A 6,997-nucleotide genomic window follows, 5' to 3' on the forward strand; every position below is an offset into this window, starting at 1 on the left:
GTTCCTGGTTCGCGGAGCCGCCGGAGGAAGGGAAGGAGGGCGGGCGGCGGGGGAGGAGGAGTGTCTCCCCGTGCCCTTCCCCAGGCGGAGCGTCTCTCCCGGCCCTGGCGGCGGCGGCGGCGGCGGAACACCCCTCCCCTCCCCGCTCCGACCGCCCCGCTCGGCCCCCGGGCGGGCTGCGGGGAGCGGAGCGCCCCTGAACGGGATTGCGGGAGGAGGCTGCGCCCCCCCGCCGGGCCTGCGCCTTCCATCCTCCTGTCCCCGCCGCTGCCAGGCGGGGGGAGCCGGTCCCCGCTGCCCCCCGGCGTGCCCTTGGGTCCCGGGGTACGGGCAAGGAGCAGGAGCATCCGCGCCGCACTCGCGGGGCTGCGGTGGAGCAAACCCGCCCCGATTCCAGACATTAACAGAAAAATCGGTGCCAACAGCGATGCTGGTTTTAAATTAATATTTCACATGTGGCTAAGGTCTTTTAGAACTGATTATGTTTGAGTTCAGGGCATTAAATGTCTCTTCATTTAAACATCTTTAGGAAAAAATTAGGCATTGGAGGAAGGAGAAAGTTGGCCCTATTCTAGTAGCCTCGATGCAAGTCTTTAAACGTGGGAAAGGGCTGCTCGCCGGGAATTTTACCTGTGCCGAAGTCTGTAGGACTGGGGCCTTGGAAAAGGCGATATTTTATCAGCTGTTGTTTGCATCCGTCAAAGTTTGTGGGTAACTTGATAAATGTTAAACGGGGAAGCAGAAAGTGCTGGTGAGGCCAGACGCGGCGATAACGGCACATTCAATAGCTTAATTTCACAATTAGTTTACTGTATTATTGGAAACAAATCATATTTCACTGTGCCTACACTAGTGCTCTATTTTTAGCCATAATGTAGCTAAAAAGGAGGAACCTACTGAGATGTATTATAACATTGAATGTGAACAATTCTCTTCTCTCTCTTTTTACTCATTTCGTGTCATACATCTGGTTTGGAATACAGCTCATTTATTAATCGGACAGAACTACCGCAGATGGGCTGGAGGCTGCAATTCCAAGGCAGAGAAAAGTTCCACGCAAGTCTGCAAGGAACCTGGCAAGTCACAGCCATGCAAAAAGCACCCAACCACATAGTCTGCTCTCCCAATAACTGGCATAGCCAAAACAACTATTTTTTATTAATTTATAATTACAGTGTATTGGGCTCTTTAGTTGTTTTTCAGGGCAAAGTCGTAAATGAAAAAGGCATCTGAAATGCTGGGATGTAGCCTCAGTCTTTGTGTTGCATCATATTTTTTTATTGTATTTTTAAGAACAAAAAGCAGATAGAAAATAAAATTGAGGGAATATACCAATCTGCCTTATACTGCCTTAGTACCAAACATTTGATCCCCTCCCTTTCCCCTGTGATACAGACAGAGATGGCTGCTGGAAGAATAAAGCACCTTTCACAGTATGTGCAAGATGCTCACAGATTTTCCACAAATTCTGTAGAAACCTCATTTGTTTTCTGCTTGTGGTTCACAGGAGCACTTAGCTTTTTAGTGGTTGACACTATATCTATTTTTAGCAGCATTTTAACAGCTGTCACTAACAAATACGGTCCCATCTTGAACAAGGAGGGGAGTTTATCTGTTTTATTTTAAAAAAATCAAACTCTGTAATTGTCAGATTATAAAATGCAATTTGGATCTTTATCTGTGAAGAGAAAAGGCTATCTTTTCTCATTATGCCAATTCCATGGGGGAAAAAAAAGGGGGAGAGGGATCTGTAGTGGGCTTGATAAAGTAACGAAAGGGTGTTGCAAGGTTCGGAAATAATGTTATTCAAAGGCATACAAATGTATATATAGCACATTTCAGATTCGGTTAAAAGTGGTCCTGTTTTACTGCCTTCTGCAGCTGTGTTGCGATGGGGAAGCCGCAAAGAGTCGAGTCATAGTTTTCCAAGTAGGTCAAGAGGAGCAGTGCGGACACCTCCAATGAGCAATTCTCTTCCCTCATATTAGGTTTTATTAGAGGTTAACTCATGTCAGACATATGACACTGAAAGCAGCAGACAGACAAGTGTAAGGCACTCTGTAGCAGATGTCATCTCTGTTCCTAAAGGTAGGGGCAAATTTGCTATGGATAATGCATTACAAAACAAGATAACGCTGAAACTCAGCAAGTGTCAAATTGTACCTCCTCCCATGCTTGGAAAAGCGAGGGAATTGGTATTAGGGGCTGCAGGAGCAGTGATGTAGTGTAAAAGCAGCCTACTGTACTGTCTTACTTAGAGGTCATGTGCCCTATTTTGAGAACTGAACCAAAGCGGATGAAGTTTTGAGTCGGTTCCAACTAAGTCAGCTGGGCATTTCCCACTTCTCTCCAGCTCCAGCCCAGGAATGCAGGCAATCACATGGTCACACATATTATTCCTTTACGCGACATTACTCACCATAGATTTAATTTTTGTGCCATTTGGCTCATATGGGTTTGATTAGTTGAGATTTACACCTGGTCAGAAGTAGTTGTGTTTTGGTAAGACACTGGAAAAACATCAGGGATGACAGGTGAGAGTTTACTTTCCCTGACCAGCAGGCGTGAGTCTTCCAAGAGAAGAGTCCACAGTCTTCTCCTACTTGCCAGTTAATTGTGTTGAATCTAATTTCCCAAGCCATGCTGAAAGTCTTTAGAATTCTTTACAAGGCTAAATGTAAGTAAGCATGTTTTCTGTATAGTATGTTTATGTTCTCTGAGATATCAATATTTTATCTATTTAGTCTAATTTTGAACAATTTTGTTTTCTAATTATAGATAAATCCTTTAGCTGAGCAACAGAACATGTTCCTTTTTAACCTGTATTCTTTCTTTTCTACCTGTATTTTTTCTTTTTTTTAATGCTCTTTAATGGCCCTGTTGTAACTGCAGTTGAACCACATCTAAGTATAGTACAATTGCATTTCTAATGCACACTGGCATTAGCAACCACTTGCTTGTGTAAAGGGCCAAAGCACGCTTTTAAAAACACCTATTTCCAATACATTTCAAATCACAGTTTTTATTGACTATTAGCACCGATAGTTTCATCTGCTTCAAAATAAAAACATCTCACAAGGAATCGCTTGTTGTGGATAATAGGTCTTGCAGACCGTGGTAGGACAAACAAAGCATAAGGAATGATACATGGGCACTACTTTGTATTTTCTGAAGCTTTAATATTGCCACATATGTTTACATTGTTTATAGTCAGCTTCTTTCTTGTTTACTCTTGCACTATTACTTGTAAGAAAATGCAATTTGTAAAAAAATTGTAACTGCCACAGAATGCAGCCTTATCTCGATATTAATGAATTCCCAAGCAATAAAAGGTAGTGGCAGCTAATTGTATCTTAATATTTATCTACTACCTACTGGCGTTTTTACACTATCAAATGGTAACTTATGCCATAATCTGATAAAAATTTTGTAGTAACCATAATAGTACTGCACCTATGCCAAAAACCCAGACACAGTGCTTAACAGCAGTAAAAAGAGCAAATAGCACCCTCCAGCACTTAATAAACATATCAAATGCAAATTGGAGGAAATTATTTAATCAGTCTATAGGCTAGTTAATTTTGATGATTATTCACAGTTCTAGTAGCAATACTTTAAGTGTGGAATAAGTTAGTACCGAAATTGTCATGACACCAAGGTCATAAGCAGAATTTGAAACTTGCTGCTTAGAGGAAATTATCTTCCTGATTGAATGAAGGTGCAGCTTTAAAGCTCCTACAGCAAAAGGAGAATTCTTTTGTAATTTTCCAGATTCTTCTATAGCCCTGAAATTGCCTGCTCTCAGATATTATGCAATGAGAGATGGTTTGGTATTAACCTGCATGATCATACTCATATTGAGACTTGAAAAACCTTTGTTTTCTAAATTTTTAAAAATCTGTATTTCCTGGAGAAGAGCGATTTCAGCTGAACCCTCCCCAAAGCGTACAGTGAAGAATGGACTGAGGAGAGCAACGCTGTGAAGCTGAGAGAATGAGCAAGAAGCATGTGCAAGACAGAAAAGGAAAAAAAATCTATTGATTTTGGTGGAAGTTGCACTGCTTTCCTAAATAGATGTATTTTGTTGATTTTGTTTATATATTAAATGCTCGTTTCCTATGTAGGCTATGATCCAGCTCAAGGAGCTCATTCAGTGTGTCCCCTGGGCGCACACTGGGCAATTGATCCTGCACAACATGGAGAGTTGGTCCTTATCAGATGCATGTTGATTTACACAGATTTGGTTAAGAAAGGAACATATTTGTCACAAGGAACCATAAGTCAGTGTTCTGAGGATGTGTGCTTTGGAGATCAAGGTCACACCAGAATTTGTCTGGCCTAGACTAAACAGCTGGTAATGAAAAGTCATGCATTCCAGCATTTTCCCACCAGTACTTGGCCCACAAGCCAGGGTGACAGAAATTTTGACACGTTGGGAGCGTCTGTCCCTAATGGCCCCAAACATGTGCAAATACACAGCATGATTCACAGGTGGGAGTAGATATCCTCACCAGCCCTATTGCCTGGCTATGGTTCATTCTCTTTTGGTTTAAGTGAGAGTCACTCAGCTTGGCTTCCACAAAGGGTGCTGTCTCTGTCAGCGCTTGTGCAGTCCTGGCACCTGCAGCATCCAAGTACCACACGGGTCCATTTCTTCTGAGCTCTGGAAAGAGGAGCAGCACTATCACCATTTTATAGGCAGGGAGTGGAGGAGCAAAGAGATTGCAGGATTTATTTCAGGCCACTAAGAAGGTTACAAAGTACAAAGCTCAGTAGTTCCCAAATCACAGATCACTGCCTTCCATTGCAGGACCAGATTTCCTTTTCAGCCGTGGCCTTCACAAGAATGCTGCCTGAGCATGAGTGATGTAGAGTTAAAACACTTTTGGTTGTTTTGGACTGGGGAAGGAAAACATGCTGTGCTCTGTTTGAATGGATTCAGTATTGAAGTGAATTCTAGAAGCCCCATATTGTTGGGGCTTTTACTCTATGGATTATCAGCAGCCACTGAAGATTGATGTTACCTTCCTTGCCTGCTTCAATGAACCTGGTTGGAATAGTCACATTCCATGAATGTGCAAGAATTTCTGGCATGAATTCTTGTACATGCACATTTGCATTTTGGCTTCTGTGCATGCTGTTCATGCACTCACCACTTTAAACTCTGCTTTTCGTGAGTAATTCTGACAAAAAAATTAATTCCTTCATATATACACATAAAGCAAGTACGTAAGAGGCCAAACAAAAGTAATTTCATAAGTTTTTTCTTTATTTATTCATTTTACATTCCATTCTCAGCCCTGGCTAGACAGTCACAGAGTAGAAATTATGTACCCCTCTCAAGATTTCAAAAGGAAGACCAGCCAGGACTCAAAGGAAATCGTTCAAGAGCCAAAGCTGGTCCAGGGCAGGACTCACAGAGGGTTTAGCAAACAAGAATTTCTCCTGGCATGGTTCATTTATGTCCTCTATGCATGACTTAAAATTGAAAACATGAGCCTATCAGAAATCTTTTGTATTCAACAGCTGCATGGAAGACATGACTACTTCCAAATGTAAGAGCAGGTATTGGTCCTTTTAATCTGGGTACTTTAGTCCTGCTCTAGGCAGACGACACCTGTCCCTGTGATGCTAGTCCTGCAAGACTTTTCAAGTCCTAACCATTACTCTTTTCTATAAGAGGAGTGCATAAGACAACTGGAAGGAAGCACAGCACAGTTAAGGAACGAGGGGTGCTGAGCTGTATTTGCATTATTTACATTACTTTTATATAACCACACCAATAGTGATTGTAACATGATTTACACTATCAGGAGAGAAAGAATTAGACTTTCTTTTACTGGGAATCATTAAAACAATGAATACATAAAGTAGGCAGTACACTGCCTGCACATTTTTCTTTCAGAGCTTGTACTGAAGGGTGTCTAAGCAAGTGCTTCCTTGTAAATCCATTGCGGAGAGCAAATGAATCCCAGAGACTGTCGCTCCTTGTTGATCGTCAGTGGGTGTAGATGCAGTAGATGTAAAGGTCTATGACTCACTGAGCTAGCTAAGGTGAAACCAGATGAGAGGAGATAATTGCACCATTATAAAAAGAATTATAACAGTTTGATTACAGAAAAAAAAAAAAGTCTTCTAATGGTGCCGTAACTCTTGGGAACTAAAATATGCGATGGGACCGAAAGTGAGGAATTCACGTCAAGGAATAGCAAAATGTCCCTTTTAATTGATCCATTTTAATCAGACATGTCAAAAAGATGATTTCAAGGATTGAAGGTGTAATTGGTCAAAACAGCCTAAGGTACTTCCCCATGCCAGTTCTGATTACCATAAAAAAGAAGAGTAATCAAAGAGAAAAATTGACAAGGGCGAGAAAGATATGAATCCAGAGATTACTGGAATACTTCATGAAAGAGATGATGCAACCTCCTGCCTTATGCATGAAAATACATACTGAGTTAAAAAATTCCCCATCTAGTTGGATAATCTGTAAATTGAAGAGTGAAAGGGAGGGGCTGCAGGTAATCCAGACTGATATGAGAAATTCTAATACTTAGGGTGATACGAAGAATGCATTTCCTTTTGACAGACAGTGAAGGGTTATTTGGTGTCACAAAGCCCAGAAAGCATGTATATAAAATGCAGAAAGTATCTGAGCAATTAAGAACAAAAAGGAAATGTGGTGTAAATTAATGGGCATCTATGACCTTTATAGAGTACATGGAACACTTGGCAGGATGGTTTTCATACCAGTAATGACATTATAAGCTGACTACGATTTAAGCTGCAAAGGCGGAACAAAGAAGACAATAAACATTTGAAGCTCACTAACAAAAGCCGGTCATTTTCTCTTTCTGTTTGGGTCTGTGTGGAGGTTCTAGTAGTGGTACATACTGAGGTGAGTAGCAATACTTGGGGAAGTACCAAGATTTGAAGCATTCCTTTGATAATTTCCTGCTAGCTCGGTGTGAGTTCGCAGCTTCAGGGGTGCAGATTG

This window comes from Corvus kubaryi, unplaced genomic scaffold, assembly GCF_017639235.1.
Source record: "Corvus kubaryi isolate FWS band 111438036 unplaced genomic scaffold, C.kubaryi_AGA036_p1.0 71, whole genome shotgun sequence".
Classification (NCBI taxonomy): domain Eukaryota; kingdom Metazoa; phylum Chordata; class Aves; order Passeriformes; family Corvidae; genus Corvus; species Corvus kubaryi.